We start from the raw sequence: 18,883 nt of genomic DNA on the forward strand, positions 1-18,883 counted from the left end.
CTCCTCTGCCAGCCTGGTCACCCCTAACTGCCCTCCCCTGCTGGCCTGGTTCTTCCCAACTGCCCTCTCCTGTAGGCCTGATCACCCCCAGCTGCCCTCCCTTGCAAGCCTGGTCCCTCCCAACTGCCCTCTCCTGCTGGCCTAATTGCCCACAACTACCCTCCCCTACCAGCCATCTTATGTCCACATGGGATGGCCATCTTGTGTGTTGGAGTGATGGTCAATTGGCATATTTCTCTTTTATTAGATAGGATTGGTTTCCTACATACCTTCTCTGAGATGCTTTCTAAGTATATTGCCTGGACCTAGAGGCAGTGCACTGAGCACTGGATTTTCTTTCACTGAAAGGATTAGAGTGGCAGCTCGGAGGCACATCAGCCACTTGCCACGCTTCATCTAACTGGTACTCTGAGAAATACACTTACTTAAGCCAGATGTGCCTTTTTCCTTTGGTGAAAATCTTTCCAGGCTCACCTGTGTCACAGGAAGGCTTTTTTGTTTTTTTAATTTCTTTATTGATTATGGTATTACATATGTATCCTTATCCCCCACCCCCACTCCCTCATACCTTCACCCCCCCTGTTGTCTGTATCCAAGTAAGGCTTTATGTTGTGCTTTCAGGTACATTACTTGTGAATTGGCTGACTTGATGTCTGTGTAGAAGGGAAAGGTTATTAACAAGAGAATCCATGTTCCCCTCCTCTAAAAAATATACCACTGAAAAAACAAATAAGCCTAGTTTTATTTTGAAGGATTTAAGTTATTTAATATTCAAGCAAAAATACACACGATTTCATTTTTCTAAATGTGTAATTCATTAAAACCTTTCACTATATGTTGTCACTATAATAGCTGACATTTACTGGGTGCTGACTGTATACCAGACATGAAGTAGGTGTGGTTGCTAAATCTGCTTCTCAGAGGAGGCATGGCAGTGATTAAGGATGGTTCCTCATACCATACAGGTAGACTGAGGCTGACCTAGTGTTCAAACCTGGAGGTTTGGCTCCTGAGTACTTAACCGGCCACTTCCAGAACAAGTGAGTAAGAGGAGGGCTATAGAAGAAGAATTAAATCAGAAAGGGGGGCTTTGTACTTTTCTGAGAGTATTGATATGAAACATCCTATTCTTGGGCATCTAGATGACAAATGTCAGAAAAGTCTTTCTGGCCTCCTGCTGCCCAAGCAGTGTGTTTGCCAAGTGCTTCCTGGTCTTACCTCATCAAAGCCCAGATAACCCTGTGGGAGTATCCTTCCCCTTCTGACCCCCTACTCCCTCTCACAGTATTTTCATCTGCCTTTTGGCAAGGTGTTTTGCCTCCATTGTCTGCAGACCTACCCCATTAGCTCATACTTAAATGCTATGGGTAGGATCCATGCCAAGTCAAGAAGAAACTTGCCTTTATTTATTTCCTTAAAAAGTATTTTTTAAAAATATATTTTATTGATTTTTTACAGAGAGGAAGGGAGAGAGATAGAGAGCTAGAAACTTCGATGAGAGAGAAACATCGACCTTGCACACCCCCCACCAGGGATGTGCCTCTTGCACACTCCCCACCGGGGATGTGCCTGCAACCAATATACATGCCCCTGACCGGAATCGAACCCGGGACCTTTCAGTCTGCAGACTGATGCTCTACCACTGAGCCAAACCAGTTTCGGCTTAAAAAGTATTTTTAAAATCAGTGTTTACTTTCCCATCAAAGTCTTGAGTATTTTACACATGCCAAAGCGGATTGTCTTAGGTTTTAGAGACCTCTTTGACCATTAACTTACATTTCTGTTAACTAGCTGGTGATCCTATATAAATAAAAAGGATTCAGAAGAGTAAAATTAGGTCAACTTATAATGTCCTGCTTCTACTTGGTAGCTTCAAATTTAGAGGTTACAAAGAGGATTGTGGCACCTAATTGAGGGGATGGCATTTTCCAATCTCACTTTAGTTATTAAATTTTAGAGGGAGGGGGAGAGAGAGCGAGAGCAAGAAACATCGATTTGTTGTCCCACTTATTTATGCACTCATTGGTTGATTCATTGGTTTATTCTTTTTTGTTTGTTTGTTTGTTTGTTTGTTTGTTAATTCTCACCTGAAGATATTTTTCCCATTGATTTTTTTTTTTTTTTTTTTTTTTCAGAGAGAGTTCCAGGGAGGGAGGAAGAGAGAGAGATTGACATAAACATTGATGTAAGAGAGAGACACAATTGGTTGCCTCCTGCATACATCCAATTGGGCCAGGAATGGAAGCTGTAATCCAGGTACGTGCCCTCGGCCAGAAATTGAACCTGTGACCCTTCAGAACTCGGTCTGACGCTCTAACTGAGCATCTTAGGCCAGGGCATCATTGGTTGATTCTTGTGCCCTGACTGGGGATCGAAGCCACAATCTTGGTGTATTGGGACAATGCCCTAAGCACCTTCGCTACCTGGCCAGGGACAAAAATCACATTACTAATGTGAAGAAATGAGTTACCTTTAGGGAAAGGTGTTGGTTGATAACAGCTCCCAACCATTTTAGCAAAGTGTTTTTTCCAGATTACAGAGAAATCCTTGAATTGATCAAATAATCAATGTAGGTTGTGAATAGCAATGCAGAGAATCACAGTTAAATATGGGTACTGCTTTTATGAAATTGTGAGTCATAATAAAACACACCTCTTGATAGAAGACTGATTTTTCCTGCATAGGAGGATGACAGGACAGGCTCAATGTTTCATTTTAAGTACCAGGTAGTTTTTGACAGCTTTGCTGATGGTGTGTTGCCTCCTCGAACTACATGAGACTTCACGTTCCTTAGAAACCTGGTAGAGAAGCACTTAAAACCAACATGAAATTATTTCCAGTTTTGCCTTATTCTCCTCTGTAGGACGAGTTTTTTCTCATGAGTAATTTGGTGCCTTAGCTTGTACGAGGTGTTGTCCTTTGTCCAGACTTGGGACAAAGGGAGTTGGACTTAACAACAGGAAATGAGATGGGCAGGTACCGACTATGTGCTGGTTATTGAGTTACTTCAGGTGTTTCATAGAGTTTTATAAATGAGAGGTTTTCTGGCTAATTTCATACTGTGAAATTAACAAACCAGTTGCCTGCTGTAGTTACAGAGAATGCTTGACTTTTACTTAAGGTAACATAAGAGTCTGCTTTCAGTTCTTAGTATTTGCTGCTGAATGGTGATGTTTCCAGAATGTAAGATGAGGGTGAAATGAGAGGGAAGATTTTCCTCCCCTCCCATTTTTAAAATAATAAAATAGTATAAAAAGGGAAATGGAGCTTTTACAGACATATATACACACACACACACACAATTACGTATCTCAGAAATTGTGCATAAGCAGGTGAGATCTGACCCCTGCCAGAGTCCTGTCCTCACTGACTCTGAAACATGTGGCCTCTTCTAGTTCAGGATCCTTGCAGGAACAACAAACCCCACCCAACATGAGGAGCAGCTTCTGCAGGAACAACAAACCCCACCCAACATGAGGAGCAGCTTCTGCCGGCCTCAGTCAGTCTTCGAGCTGCCTATGCCTTTATCTCTTCAGCCAGCCTGGACTTACTGCCAGCAGCTGGTATCCAAACTCCTCAGAGTGAGGAATTTGATGCTGGAAGGAGAGTAAAGAATGTGTTAATAAACTATTTTTGCCTAAGTGCAGGACGGCTGACCCTTGGAACAACATGGTGCAAACTGCATGGTCCACTTATACATGAGTTTTCTTCAATAAATACTGAGAGTGTATTTTCTCTTCCTTACAGTTTTCTTAGTAACACTTTACTTTCTCTAGCTTACCTTATTGTAAGAATACAGTCTATTATACATATAACTTAAACATATGTTGTTAATTAGTGTTTCAGTAAGGCTTCTGGTCAACCATAGTTTATTAGTAGTTTACATTTTGGGGGAGTCAAAGTTGTATGTGGATTTTGACTGCATGGGGGAGTCAGCACCTCTAATTGCCATGTGTTCAAGGATCAACTGTAAGCTGTCAGTCATCATCTAAATATTATCGGACCAAGAGAGTTGTATAATTTTACTTGTCATTGATTTAGCACATACAAGATGCCTCCTGTGTGTTAGGCTCGGACGTACAATAATGAACATAAGAGACCTGAAAGACCCTCATGGAGTTCACAACCAGCCAAAAAATGTATTAACAATATATTTTTTCAAAACTAACGTAATCATAAAATAGACTTTTTGGAATAATTTAGATTGCCTAGCCAGAAAAAAAAAAAAAAAGAATGTTATATGTCATTAGTGAATTTCTGAGAAAGGAGTTTTATTTGGGTGAATCTAAAATTAAATCATTCAACAAACATTTTTTTTTAAGTATCATGACCTTCTTTCCGTGGCCCTGTGATGTTTATTTGTGTTGCTCATATTGGACTTTAAGGCTGATAGCAGCAGCGCTGGCTGCAAAAATAGATTATTTTCAGTTGAATAAAATCAGCAAAACTCTGAATTCACGGGCTGACAGCCTTCTGAACTTGGACTGCCTTTTCCACACACCTTCTCAGCATCTCCACCACCTGGATGAGTTTCTCGCAAGACCATCCCAGGTGTGATTTTCAGGTAAACATCAAACACATCCTTTCCATTCAGACATATTTCCTTCACCCCAGTTCCTTAGGAACGGTCATGCTTTTCAAAATTTTAGGATTCTGTTAAGCCACAACAACGTGGGGGGGGGGGGGGGGTGTGCTTTCGGGTTTGTTCATCCTGATTGTGCTATTGTTTTTTTGGCTGGTGTGTCTCAGTATTGGAATCTGTGTCCATCAGATCACTCAGTCTGAAAGCATAGCTAATTGTCCTCTGTGGTCTCTCATCTGTGAGGGAACAAATAAGAAGGAAGGCTGCTGGATCCTACATGCTGGGAGTGGTAATCAGAGTCACAAACCCCACATTGTCCTATTCTGTTTGTAGAATCATTTTCTTTTGCCCCTTTTTCTAAATTAATTTCTTAGCACTTTAATTCCACTTACTTCAATTTAATGACCTACACAAGTTTAATGGGGGGGACAAGAAGAAGGACTATTCAGGAAATAAATAAAAAGAACATTCCCACATGGATGTAAAAGGGACTCAAGTAAATCAGAACTCTGTCTGGGCCTGAAACAAAAGTCTGGACTTTTATCACTTCAGCCTTATTATTAATGAGCCTTTCAGACAAGCCTGCCGTTGCCTTTTCTGTCTGCTTTAGATATCATCTGTAGAAGCCTGGGCTCATCTCATGGATTTTGGGATTCACAAACACTGATCTTCGCTTTTACTTTTTTTGTTGTTGTTAACCCTCACCCGAGGATATTTTTTTCATTGATTTATTTTTGTTGTTTTTTAGAGGGAGTTAAAAGGAGGGGTGGGGGAGAGAGAAACATACATCAATGTGAGAGACACATATCAATTGGTTGCCTCCCTCATGGATCAAATGTAAAACTCAAGTAACGTGCCCTTGACCAGGAATTGAATCCCTGACCCTTTGGTCTGTAGGCCAATGCTCTAACCACTAAGACAAATCAATCAGGGTTCCGTTTTTAAAAGGCAGTGAACTCCCTTCTTACTGTGATAGCAGATAAAAGCTATGATGACATATTAAGCAGAGTAATGAGGTAGTAATTTGTTACGGTTAGTACACACTTATGAGCTGAATACTATGCAGTACTTGTTTTTGTGACCCACTCTTTATATATATATATATTTATATATATTGATTTCATAGAGGAAGAGGGAGAGATAGAAACATTAATGATGAGAGAATCATGGATCGGTTGCCTCCTGCAAGCCCCGCACTGGGTGGGTATCAAGGCCACAACCGGAATCGAACCTGGGGCCTTTCAGTTTGCAGGCCGATGCTCTATCCACTGAGCCAGACTGGCTAGGGCGTGACCCACTCTTGTATGTTTGTTTTTATAGTATACTAGTGGCCCGGTGCACAGAATTCATGCACCAGCAGGGAAGAGGCAGGTTCCCTCAGCCCACTTGCACCCTCTCCAATCATGGACCCCTTGCAGGATGGGAGACTGGCTCCTAACTGCTCACCTGCCTGATTGTCCCTAACTGCCTCTGCCTGCCTGCCTGATCACCCCAACTGTCCTCCCCTGCCGGCCTGATTCCCCAACTGTCCTCCCCTGCCGGCCTGATCTCACCCCCAACTTCCCTCCCTGCCAGCCTGGTTGCCCCCAACTGCCCTCCCCTGCAGGTCTGATTGCCCCTAACTGCCTCTGCCTCAGCACCCACCACCATGGCTTTGTCTGGGAGGAAGTTGGACATCCAGAAATGGCTGGTCGACCTGGTCTAATTAGTATCTTACCCTGTTGTTAGTATAGATTATTAGTATAGATAGAATATATAGGATAGGATTGCTTAAATGAGGGGGGGAACCTTTTTCATCAGGAGAAGATGCTCTTGGCAGACAAAAATACATAATCCCTATATATGGACTGATAGCCAGCCATATGCACTATACTGCCAAACCAGTCATTAAAAAATTGAACCACTTTCTTACACCTTACACCAAACAGCTGTATCCCTTAAAACCCCTCCTCAGCCCCCACCTTAGATTCTGCCTTCGAAGTTCACCCAGATTAGGTTGATTGGTCAGTTTCTATGCCAGTCAGTGTCTAAAACTCCGCCTCCTAGGCAGCCATTGGCTTCTTGCATTCACCCAGATTTGGTTCTGATTGGTTGGTTTCTATATCAGTCGGCATCTCCAGACCTGATCACAGAGACAGGGCTGATCACCAGCTGCCCCAGGCTGATGGCGAGAAGGCTGAACTGCTGAGAGAGGGAGAGGCTCAGCTGAAGTCCGCCTCTTCGGGCCCCACCAGCAGCTTGGGTTGGCTTCTGATCATCCCCGCCTCTCTCTGAGAGGTCAGCAGTGCTGTATGCACAGCCTGGCATTAGGTCATCCCTTCAGTCATTTTGGACATTACAGACCCTGGCTCTTTATATATATAAATTATAAACATTTCCCCATGTCATTAAATTTTACTTTCTAGCACATTGTTTTGTTTTGTTAAAATATACTTTTATTGATTTAAGAGGGGAAGGAAAAGGGGGAGAGAGCTAAAAACATCAATGATGAGAGAGAATCATTGATCGCCTGCCTTCTGCACTCCCCCCACCAGGGATTGAGCCAGAAACCCGATCTTGATTGAGTCAAGAAACTTGATTGAGCCAGAAACCTGATCTTGATTGAGTCAAGATCAGGCCGGCAGGGGAGGACAGTTGGGGTGATCAGGCAGGCAGGCAGAGGCAGTTAGGGACAATCAGGCAGGTGAGCAGGTGATCACCTGCCTTCTGCACTCTCCCCACCAGGGATTGAGTATGTGCCCTGACTGGGAATTGAGCTGTGACCTCCTGGTTCATAGATCAATGTCTATCACATTGTTTTTAAACAGCGTTGTATTCCACTGAGTGGCTGATAAACCTTAGTTTGGGGGAGGGGTTAAACACTCAGGTTGTTTACAGTTTTTTACCCAACGCCACACTCACATAGATATACATTTAATTGTTTAATAGCTGGACATGACTTCAGGGCCAAAGAGAGTAAGTACTGTTTGAATCCAGTTGTCCAGCAGAGGATTTGAACCAATTGCAAGAGGGATTTCTGGATAATTGCCTGAGAAGGGTGGTGGAGAAACAGGAATGGGTGCAAAGGAAGAAGGTCTCCAGGAGGCTGAATTAGACATGAAATATGCTGTTCCTGCTCTGAGAGCTTCAGGGTGCTGGGGACACTGAGTTGTGAGGGGCTGTGCTTTCAGATAGGTGCTCACTCATTAGTTCATTGCCTGGAGCCTGATCTAGCAGCTCCGATTTGCCTGGCACATTGGGCACAGACATAAATATGACTCATTTCTGGCCCAGAGAACCTACAGGACAATATTAGGATTGTGAAGAAAGAGTATGGTCCATGAGACAAACAGAATTCAAGCCTTGGTTTTACTATTAAATATGTTTGGTGCTCATTGATGACAATGTTATATTTCAAATTTATAAAAGTAGAGAGAAAAATTGAGCATGTTTTTCCCCCCACATTTGTTTTAGAGACTTCCAAAAGAAATATTGTGTTACACACCGAGCTGAGCTCATTCAGTCTCCCTCCCTCCCTAGAGACAGCAACTAGCCTAAGTTAATTTTCTCATCCCCATTTATATTTTACTAGTGGCCCGGTGCATGAATTCATATACACTGAAAGGAAGTTAATTAGAATAAATATTTTAATAATGCTATTCACCCTTTCTCTATAATAAAAGTGTCAACCAAATTCACAATCGATAATGACAGATGGAAACACATGTGGGATTGGCACCAGCGAGAGCTTTATATGTATCACACATGCGCCTGTCAACTTAGCCTTTTATATATATATAGAATAAACTTAATTAGACCTGCTTTCTGATGTAGCTAAACTTTTTCCAGCCCAGTTAAGCACCCCAACTTCTCTTTCAGGTAATTGTCAGCTGCCCAGCAGTAGATATTAACAAGAAGCAGATTATTATTGTAGATCACGCAGAGAGAACAAAGGGTGAAATATTTAGCTACAGCAGTGTTTGACTATATTCTGTGCAGTGGGAAAACCTGAAGTCATTTTCAAGGTCCATTTCATCGGGTCAAGTTTCTAAACTTTCTAAATCTCCGTTTTCTGGCTAATGAAAAGGAAATAGGATTCCACCAAGTCTCCTATCTACCTACTCTAGGACTTCTGTGAGGATCAAATGAGATGAGGCACGGGAAAATGCTTCACAGAAATTTTGTTAAAGTATGAAATGTTTGTGCCTGGCTATAAAGCAAGTTGTGTTCCTAGCTAAAGAAACTGCAGGGAGGTTAGCTGTTGCTGGGGAGAGGAAGCCGGGCGTTGCTATGTGATGTCATTACCCGGCACCCACAATGACTGTTTGGGGCTGGGCTAGGCTAGGCTGTGGGCTGCATTTTGCACCATGGGGTCTCAGCATCGTCTGCTGTGATTTGGTGGGGTGTCGCTCTAGGGTGGTGGTGGGGCCTGTGTCCCATTTGAGGGAAGCCAAGTGTTGCTTTGTGGGCACCACGTCCGCGGTGCTATTTCTCTGTGTGCATCACGATAGCTCCTGTGTTTAGCCTCTGCCCCCTGGGGATCAGCGCATGTCATAATGACCAGTCGGATGGTTGGACACTTAGCCTATTAGCCTTTTATATAGAGAGATAATTTTACTACAGAAACATAGTACAACCAATCTACAGTATTGTTTTACAAGTCTTTATTTGTAAATGTATTTTTGTTGATTTCAGAGAGGGAGAGAGAGATAGAAACATCAATGATGAGAGAGAATCATTTATTGGTTGCCTCCTACATGCCCTGTCCTGAGGATTGAGCCCACAACCTGGGCATGGGCACTAACTAGGAATCAAACCATAAGCTCCTGGTTAATAGGTGGACACTCAACTACTGAGCCACAGTGGCCTTTCAAAGTGCCCAGTCATTCAGTGTGGCACACATGATGGATTAAATCTGGGGGCCCCACAGAGGCCATAAAGGACAACATTGTGTAGGTGGGTCCCGGAAAAGGGGATCCAACCAATTTCAGAAAGTCCAGGATGAGAGAAGTTACCCCTGAATTGAGGCATTAGCAGAGTAGGGGCTTTATGTGTATGTTTGATGCGCTTTTGCTAAGATTTTATTTTCTGAATATAGACATAATACAGACAAATATATAGAAGATTTGGAAAATGTAAGAAAAGTGTGAAGAATATAAAATTCACATCTGATCCTACCTACTATAGTGATGATGGCAGTGTTAACATCTCAGGCTGTTTCCTTTACTGCATATTGAATTATATGTCCTCATCAATAATGATAACTTTTTTTCAAATTATGAAGTTTTGTGAGGTGGTTCAGTTGGGAGCACTGGGGGCACTGAGAGTTGCTGGTGACAGTTACTGGCATGGAGAATGCTGGTGATGGAGCCACAGGGTCTTGATTCTCTTTGCATTGAATAGATATTTCTAAACCCACGATCAGTCTCTCTTCTCCCCATCTCTCATGCACTCACCTATACCCACATACAGACTCTGTCCCCTGGCCCACACCCCATTCCCTGCACAGGAAAGCTTCCTAGCCCTGCCGAGCATTGTAAGGGTCTTCGTATGCCTGTGCTCACTCCTAAGAAATGACATTGAAAACTTTCTTCTTCCTAGGAAAAATTGGGGGCAGAGAGAGGATGTTTGTCATCTGAACTTGGTAACAGATATTCTTGACCTATTGGGCAGAGCAAGAACTTAAATGTAGCATTCTACTTAATATTAAATATATTAAAATTAGCACACAGGGGTTTTTTTTTGTTTGTTTGTTTGTTTACATAAGAATATTTATATTACTACTAGAGGCCTGGTGCATGAAATTCGGGCATGGGGGATGCTCCTCAGCCCGGCATGCACCCTCTTTATTCTGGGACCCCTCGGGGGATATCTGACTTCTAGTCATTCTCTCACAATCCGGGACTACTGGCTCCTAACCATGCACCTGCCTGCCTGCCTAACCACTCCTCTACCAGCCTGATTCCCCCTGATGTCCCCCCCCCCCACCACCACCACCAGCCTGGTTACCCCACGCAGCCTGCTGTTCAGTCGTTTGGTCATCCCTCACCAACACCCCCACCAGCCTGGTCACCTCACATAGCCTGCTGTTCAGTCATTTGGTCGACCCTCACTAACCTCCCCACCGGCCTGGTCGCCCCATGCAGCCTGCTGTTCATTTGTTTGGTCATTCCTCACTAACCGCCCTGCCAGCCTGGTCACCCCATTTTGGTCGTCCCTTATTAACCACCCTGCCAGCCTGGTCGTAAGCAGCCATCTTGTGAGGGCATGAGGATTAATTTGCATATTACCTCTTTATTATATGATTGGCAATGCATGGCCTGAGATTTCACTCTCAGAAACATAGAATTTAAAAGAAAATTTTACCAGTGTGACTTGGTTGGGTGACATCTCATGCACTGAAAGGTTGCCAATTCAATTCCCAGTTAGGGCACATGCCTGGGTTTCGGGCTTGACCCCTGGTAGAGAGACTGCAGGAGGCAGCCAATCAATGTTTTTCTCTCACATCGATTTTTCTCTCTTCGTCTCTCTTTTTCTCTCTCTAACAAAAGAAAAAAGAAAATTTCAACTGGTCTTGACAACCAAGTCTTAAACTGAACAATTGGATGTTAAAGAAGGGTTGAAAAATGCAAACTGTTACAGCAATTGACTGAGCCTTTGGTGATGAGAATTAAAAATTAACCCCCAGTATGTATCCAGTTCAAAGTTTTATGGTTACTTTTTCTGAAAAACAAACAAACAAACAAAAAACACCATACAATGTAACTAATAGCCAGGGAATTTCAATTTTTCACTTCCATCTTTCATATCTAAAATATTTATACATTTTAATAAATTACATTGCTCAATAAAATATATTATGTCTTTCAAGGGTACAGAGTAAAAGTAGCAGATTCCTGTCATCCTTCTTAGATGAGCCTCTGGCTTTCTACCTCTTCCCATTAACTTGCTACCATCTCTATATATAAAACCCTAATATGCAAATAGACTGAACAGCGGAATAACCGAACAACCGGTCACCATGACATGCGCTGACTAGCAGGGCTCCTACATGGAAGATGTCGGGCATCAGCAGCAGGCAGAAGAGTGCAGAATGTGGCGGGCATTGCCACGGCAGAATAGTGGAGCAGGTGAGCTGGGGGCCAGACCAAAGTGGGGCGCCAGTCACTGTCATCAGGGTGAGCCTCTGGTGGTTACTGAAAATTCTGTGCTCCTGAGTGCCACGGTACTGCCAGTTACTTGCACCTGCTGCTGGCACTGGCCCCACTTGCACCCATTGCCGGAGCCCGGTGCCATCTCTGATTGCCTCTCAGGGTTTCTCCACCTCCTGAGGGGTGATTGGAGCTAGCAGCCACCTCTCACACCCGCTGCTGGCGATGGCCCTGCTTGCACCCGCTGCCGGTGCCAGAACCACCACTTGTACCCACTATTAGCACTGGTCCCACTCGCACCCACAGTCAGCGCTGGAGGCACTGCTCGCACCCACTGCCGGTGCCTGGCACTGGTCCTAATCACTTGGCACTGTCAGTGAGTACAAGTGGTGGCTGCCTGCCCCAATCGCCCCTGAGGGCTTCTCCATCTCCTGCTGTTCCTGAGGGGCAACTGGGGCAGCAGCCACAGCTTGCACCTGCTGCTGGTGCTGGCCCCAATTACTGCGCCATCAGCAGATGTGAGCTGGGCCAGCGGTGGCAGCAGCGGGAGTGGGGCTGCTGGAAGACAGGACGGGCCGCAGTGGGAGGGGCTATGTAGGGTGGGGGCAAGGAGGATGGGCTAAAACCCACCTCTATGCCCACTGCAGCCTCGTGGCTCACAGTTCCTTTCATGGTGCACAAATTTGTGCATTGGGCCCCTAGTTTTTAAATAAGCACATGAGAGAGCTGTGTGTGATGCCCCCACCATCCTCCCTTTGATGTGCTAGCCCCACTGCCCCCAACAGAGTGAGACAGGCAATAGGGAGGGCTATAGGAAACAGGAAAATAAAACAACTTAGTTAAAAAGCAAAGGAGAAAGCTTGGGGTCTGGGACAGAGTTTTTCAGGGTAAGATGGGCCTCGGTGATTTCAGGTGAGGGGTCTTCATGGCAGAGCTTATAGTCAGCATTATCTGTAAGAAATGGCAGCCAGTCTTCCTACGTTCAGGTGACTCAGTCTCAGGAGCCAGGTTGTTCCAAAGTCCCATTCAAGCTGCCTATGTGTTTCAACATTGATGACTCTGGTTTGCCATTGTGTCACCAGCCATGCACAGGTGGTCCCTCCAAAATTCCATCTCTTTGCGGCTCATGATTGAGGTTCAGACAGTCTTCACAGAGCTGACCCACACTCGTTTGCCCTTTTTGAGGATGTACTGGTACACAGCAGGCATCAGGGACCAGGGTTGGGCACTGCTGCCTTCGATGTGCACGTGTATACCAGATCTTCTGCTCACCAATGACAGATTTCCCTACCTTGATTACAGACCATTGGCCTGTCACCTTTCTTGCTATGACTTTTCTTCCTCAAGCATCACAGGCTGAGGAAGAAACTGAATTCTTTCCTTTATGAAGGCCTTTTTTTCCTCTGAATACAGTTCCCAGCAGGAGTGTGAATTAAAGTCCCAAATCCATTCCCTTCTTCATTCCACCCCTGACCACTAAGCAACACTCCTCCAGGTACCAGAGACAACGGCAGGGGGCCTTCTGTTTTATCTTTAGTACCTTATCTCCCTCTCTAACAGAGACAACATTGGAAGTTCAGAATGAGTTTGCAGATGCCCCCCCCCCCCCCCCTCAGCTTGGCAAGCCCCTCCTTCTGGGCACTTTCCCTGACTCTTGACCTTCTTCGAAAGGGTGAAAAAGCCACACTCCAGTTCAGACCAGCCTGAGCCTTGCCCAGCTGGGAGCAAAGAAGGCTGGCTTTGGGCTTCTTAACATCTGTCCAACTTAGACCACATTCTGTCAAGGTCATCTGTGTTCTTTCTACTGTTTTTTCCTGTTTACCAGAAACTTTGATTAGCTACCTTCAGAATTCTGTCCACCCCTAGACCCACTTTCTACCCAGAGTCCTTTAGCTTATTCTTTGAAAGCGCATGTCTCTCTAAATGTAGTATTAGGTTTTCTTTTGTGTTGGGAAAACATGGACCTTTACCTACTTGTGATATCAAATCCTCAGAAATGTAGCAGGGCTGAAATTACAAGGTTTGTCGGGTCCCTCTTTCCAGCCACTTAGGGATCCCGGAGTGAAAATGGAAGAGGCCAGGCCTCTTGAAGATGGGCACAGTATCACTTCTGCTCACATTCTGTTGGAGCAAGTCTCAGGCCATCCAAGATTCAGGGAAGGAGAGACAGATGCCACATCCCAGTGCAAGCGGTAGCCCGTGCAGACAAAGATGGAGTCATCATTCATTGTTTTTTTTGTTTTGTTTTTTAATTCTTATATTCTCATTTATTTGTTTATTTTTTAATAAATCTTTATTATTCATATTATTACAAATGTTCCTCATTCCCCCCCCCATTATTCCCCTCTACCAGGTTCCCACCCCACCCTCTGCCCTTTCCCCACCCCCCATTGTCCTCATCCATAGGTGCACAGTTTATGCTCAGTCTCTTCCCACACCCCCCACTCCCCTTTCCCCGAGAATCGTCAGTCCACTCCCCTTCCATACCTCTGATTCTATTATATTCACCAGTTAATATTGCTCATCAGGTTTTTTAATTCCCTTGGCCTTTAGTTTCACTTGTTGAAAGTTATGTATTTGTTATTCATAATTTTTATCTTTATCTTCTCCCTCTTTCTAAAGAACCCCTCAGCAATTCATATAATTCTGGATTGGTGGTGGTGAACTCTTTTAGCTTTTTTTTATTTGTGAAGCTCTTTATCTGGCCTTCGATTCTGAGTGATAGCTTTGCTGGGTAGAGTATTTTTGGCTGTAGGTTCTTGCTATTCATCACCTTGAATATTTCTTGCCATTCCCATCTGGCCTGCATGGTTTCTGTTGATAAATCAGCTGACAATTGTCTGGGTGCTCCTTTATAGGTAACTACCTGCTTTTCTCTTGCTGCTTTTAATATTCTCTCTTTGTCTTTTGCTCTTGGGATTTTAATTATGATGTGTCTTGGCGTGGTCCTCTTTGGATTCCTTTTGTTTGGGGTTCTGTGCGCTTCCTGTATTTGTAAGTCTAATTCTTTCACCAGGTGGGGGAAGTTTTCTGTCACTATTTCTTCCAATATGTTTTCGGTATCTTGCTCTCTTTCTTCTTCTGGAACCCCCCCTAATTCTGATGTTGGTTCACTTGAAGTTGTCCCAGAGGTTTCTTACATTATATTCAACTTTTTGGATTATCTTGTCTTCTTGCTTCTGTGGAAGAGTGTCTTCTGGCTCTTTATGTTCCAAATCTTTGACTTGATTCTTACAATCTTCCATTCTGTTTTTAGGACTTTGTATAATATTTTTTATTTCAGAGAATGTATTCTTTATTTCTAGTTGATCCTTATTATTTCTTGTTGATCCCTTATTATTTCTAGTTGATCCCTTTTTCTACCCTCATAGGTCTCATTTATTTTATCGGCCTTTTCTAGGAAATTCTTGAAAAACCTTATAAGCACGGTTTTGAACTCTATATCCAGTCGCTTTTTGTCCTCCATTTCTTTCATTTGTGATCTGTTTCCTTGTCTCAGCATTTTCGCAGCTTCCCTGAGTTGGTAGCCTTAAAAGTCTCTGTGTTCAGCTTGGATGGGGCGGAGTTTCAGGGTGGAGCCTACAGCCTTGGCTTCCGTCTGCCCCGTCCTATGAGGCTCCTGAGTCTCAGTGTTCCTCAGTGTCCTTTGATACTTGCTGCAAGCACCTCTGAGAGAAAGGTGCCCTCGAGTTTTGCCCGCTACCAAACAGTCTAGGCTCTTCCCCAATGAGCCTGGAACTGGGGTTCAGTGTAGTTGGAAGTGAGGTTCAGAGCATTCTGGAGCTTTTGTCTCCTTCCCTTAGGGCAATCCCGTGGCACAGTCAACACTCGGTTCTCTGCGCAGAATGTTTACACCTTCCGGGACTGCTTTTCGCCACTCCCCTGAGTTTCCGCCTTACAGCCCAGGCTCCCTTCGTATGAGCCTGGGTCCCCAGGGTCTGGCCTAGAACTGAGGTTCAGTGCAGTCGGAACTGGGGCTCAGCACAGTCCAGAGCTTTTGTTTTCTTCCCACTAGGGCAATCTAGCAGCAGAGTCAATAGTCTGTCCTCTGCGCGTAATGTGCGCGCCTCCAGGACTGCCTTTCGCTGCTCCCCTGAGGTTCCACCTTACAGCCCAGCCTCCCTCCTTATGTGTCTGGGTCCCCAGGGTCTTGCCCAGAACTGGGGTTCAGAGCTGTCAGAACTGGGGTTCAGCACAGTCTGGAGCTTTTATCTCCTTCCCTCTAGGGAACACCAGCCAAGCACTCAGCGTGTCTCCATACCTTAGGCTTTTACAGCTCCTCTGATTTTCCTTCTGGTTTTCTCTTTCCTTCTCTTTGTAGAATTTCCAGTCAGTTGACTTTCCTGTAGTTATGGGTAATGTCCATTTTGTATTTTAGTTGTATTTTCTTGAAATTGTTGTGTAAGGCTGCAGTTAGGTGCTTACCTATGCTGCCATCTTGGTTTTTCCTGATCATCATTCACTGTTGGACACAGGAACACAGGAATAGAAATACTGGATCCAGAATCCATGAGTGTGTGTGTGTGTGTGTGTGTGTGTGTGTAAACTAATATGAATTTCATGTATTAAGTTTTAGTACAGATATGTCTGTTGTGCCTCTGTCTCTGTTCACTATCTTGATAGTGGCAAAAGTAAAATCTCTAAAATTTTGTCAATCCTCGAAATCATGGAATTTTAGAGTACACAAAAACTTTAGGATTACCTTGTGAAATCATGCCCTGCATTGACCCAACTGTGATGGGGAGAATTTTTATTGTCTGCTAACAATTATGTAACAGGAGAGTATAACCAGTTTTATTAACCTATAAATACATCAAACGTAAACAATATCGGGAACGGGTAGGACATATGAATACGTCCTGGAAATATCTGTTGTACCCTGAGAGGGACGGTATATATTTTTTGTAATCTTTATAATTGTTTGTAAAATTTATAATTTTTTGATTCAATGTTTCCATTTTTTTGTTGGTATTCTTTTCTATTTTTTTGTAATTTTGTATTTTCCTTTATGCTTTATATATAAATAAATGAAAAAAATATATATCATTTAATTTAATTAAGTATAAATAAAAAACAATAATAATATGAAATTACATCCTCTGGGCGTGATGTACTGACACATCCTAGTGAAAGAGTATGCGCCCATTACAGGTTGCGTAATTAAAAAGGGAACTTCCCGGTTAACAGATTAATTTGGGAATTTGACATGCATCAGTATTCTAATTGTCTTATTACCTTTTTAACAAAAAGAAATCATTGTATATCTTACCTAATAAAAGAGAAACATGCAAAAATTAACCATCACTCGGCTACGGCCACAGCCAATCAGAGTGAGTATGCAAATTAACCCAACAAAGATGGAGGTTAATTTGCATCTGCAGGCACGGAATAGTGTGAAGCCTGCTATGAGGGGAAGGGGAGAGCAACAGAGGGAGCTACTGGAGTGGTGCTCCAGACAGAAGCCAGGACTTGCCAGCTCCCTGGTGGCTGGGAGTGAAGCCAAGGGAAAGAAGGCCTGTTCTTGCATGAATATCGTGCAATGGGCCTCTAGTTTCAACATAAAATTAAGTCAGCTTTTTATTTCTCATGTTTTAATCAAAACTTGTTGATATAATTAATTTGTACATAGTTACGATGCTAAGAAACATAGCATTTTATACATAAACATTTTTTGTGTTTACATTATTGGAAGTCACATATTTTGTTCATGTGTCGAGAGCACTAGTAGATGCTCAGGAAATGTTTGTCAAGTAAAACAACTGTGGCCATAAAAGTAATTTTATGGATGCATTGAGTGTAATCTAGGGAATACATTTATTATAATTATGATTATTCTTTTTTAAAAATTTTTTAAATTAATTTTTTACAGAGAGGAAGAGAGAGAGAGGGACAGAGAGTGAGAAACATCGACCAGCTGCCTCTTGCACACCTCCTAATGGGGATGTGCCTGCAACCCAGGTACATGCCCTTGACCGGAATTGAACCTGGGACCTTCCATTCCACAGGCTGACACTCTATTCACTGAGCCAAACCGGTTTCGGCTATCATGATTATTCTGTTATTGAATATTGAAGTTCTTCCTAATGCCTGCTCACCCCTTCTATTTGAGATGCTGATTTATTATGCCAAATTCTGAAGACATCTTGATACAAATTGCTTTTCAAATACAATTATCTTAAATTAGCCTGAAAGTAAATTTCAAGAAGTGAAATTATTTATGTTAATCCTCACCCGAGGATATTTCTCTATTGACTTTCAGAGAGAGTAGAGAGGGAGAGACAGAGAGAGAGAAACACCGATGGGAGAGAGACATACCAATTGGTTGCCTTCCACAGAAGGCTCCAGCGTGCAACCAAGAAGCATTGCCCTTGACCGGAATCCAATCTGGAACCCTTTAGTCCAAGGGCCCACACTCTATCCACTGAGCCAAACCAGCAAGGGCAAGAAGTGAAATTATTAAATCAGGGTACAGATTTAATAACCTTTGATACTTATTAATATACTAGAGGCCCAGTACACAGGATTCGTGGGAGGCGTGGCCTGCGGGGATCGGCTGCTGAGGGAGTGCCACTCATCCCAGTCAGCTAAGCGGCACTCCCACTGTAGAAGCACACTGACCACCAGGGGGCAGTTGCTGCATTGAATATCTGCCCCCTGGTGGCCAATGTGCATCATATCGTCTGGTCGACCAGTCGTTCTGGTTCTGCTGTTCAGTTGCTTGGCTTTTATTATATAGGATTAACAACAAAGGAGTTTTAGGTTTATATTGGCACCAAGAAGATATAACTGAAATTTCTCCAGCCCATTATCTTTTGTTTATTAATATATTTTTTATTGATTTCAGAGAGGAAGAGTGAGGAAGAGAAAGATAGAAATATAAATGATGAGAGAGAATCATCAATCAGCTGCCTCTAGCACACCACCTACTAGGGATTGAGCCTGCAAACTGGGCATGTGCCACGACCGATAATCGAACTGTGGTCTTCTGGTTTATAGGTCACCGCTCAACCACTGGGCCACACCGGCCAGGTCAGCCCATTCATCTTTAAATTATTTTATTTTGATGTTAACAATAGTTATAAAATGCTGTTTTATTAGTGTTTCTTTGATCATTGGCAAGGCTGAAAATTTTTCATGTTTGAGGCCAAATTTCTTCTTCTTCTTTTTTTTT

General features: G+C 43.4%; 1 protein-coding gene across 4 annotated transcripts in view; it reads left to right on the plus strand.

Annotated features, from left to right (window-relative positions):
- The window catches only part of LATS2 (large tumor suppressor kinase 2), a 121,076-nt gene that overhangs the window by 74,033 nt on the left and 28,160 nt on the right, over window positions 1-18,883 (plus strand). The window contains exon 1 of one of the 4 annotated variants that reach the window (XM_084878557.1): window positions 966-1,040. The exons of the other annotated variants lie outside the window; for them this stretch is intronic. The gene's annotated coding sequence lies outside the window, so the exon portion shown is untranslated. Of the gene's footprint in view, window positions 1-965; window positions 1,041-18,883 lie in introns of those variants that run through there. 4 annotated transcript variants of the gene reach the window in all.

Source organism: Pipistrellus hanaki (assembly GCF_964339955.1).
Source record: "Pipistrellus hanaki genome assembly, chromosome: 3".
Lineage (NCBI taxonomy): Eukaryota > Metazoa > Chordata > Mammalia > Chiroptera > Vespertilionidae > Pipistrellus > Pipistrellus hanaki.